Source organism: Bison bison, unplaced genomic scaffold (assembly GCF_000754665.1).
Source record: "Bison bison bison isolate TAMUID 2011002044 unplaced genomic scaffold, Bison_UMD1.0 scf7180017864336, whole genome shotgun sequence".
Taxonomy (NCBI): domain Eukaryota; kingdom Metazoa; phylum Chordata; class Mammalia; order Artiodactyla; family Bovidae; genus Bison; species Bison bison.
The window spans coordinates 531063-531911 of NW_011494908.1; the positions used below are offsets into that span (position 1 = coordinate 531063).

General features: G+C 46.2%; 1 protein-coding gene across 1 annotated transcript in view; it reads right to left on the reverse strand.

Moving 5' to 3' along the window:
- Positions 1-849, reverse strand: part of TENM1 (teneurin transmembrane protein 1) — a 285933-nt gene that overhangs the window by 183232 nt on the left and 101852 nt on the right. The gene's annotated exons all lie outside the window — the stretch shown is intronic.

Genomic DNA, 849 nt, shown 5'->3' on the forward strand with positions numbered 1-849 from the left:
GTTTAGTTGCTCAGTCGTGTCCGACCTTTTGTGACCCCATGGACTCTGGCCCACCAGGTTCTTCTGTCCATGGGATTCTCCAGGCCATAGTAGAGTGGGTTGCCACTTCCTCCTCCAGGGGAGTTTCCTGACACAGGATTGAACCTGTGTCTCCTGCACTGCAGACGGATTCTTTACCCCTGAGCCACCAGGGAGGCCCTCGTGTGCTTAGTGCTTTTCAACTGGGCTAAGGATTCCAAAAGAAGCAGATGCATCAGACTGCCACAACCACACCCAGCAGCAGCGCTGCAAATTTTAAGATCTTCAGATTGTTCTTAAAACTTACTCTAAGTGACGAACATAATAGTAAAGTGCCTCTTAATATCCACATCTTTCTCACAGAAAGTGGACGTTTTGTTTCCACTATGGTGGGACCTGGGAGTCTATTAGCCTAAAGTGTGAGGCAGAGTGTCTATCAACTTACTCATGAGGTGCACGCAGGCCCCTTAATGAAATACTGGTGGAAATATCCTTCCATTAATCTGATTTCTAGTTCACGCTCAGTCACTTTTTTCCTCTTAGTTAAGATAGGATTTTTACAGACTCTCAGGGAAACAGATCAGAAAGTAAAAAAAAACAAAACACTTGAGGTCTTTCCACGGAAAGCTAGAGAAGCTGTGTAGTCCAGATGTTACAAACTCAAATGCCAAGAGGGTCAGGCAGGACATTAAAAGTGCAGGAGTTGAGCCAGGAGCAAGGGAACCAGTGACTGGTGAGCTAGAGAGGCATGCCATTGACATTCCAGAGGGGTGGCTGGCCCTCAACTCTGGAACACCTATACCAGAGATGTCAAATTTTGTCAATTTTCTA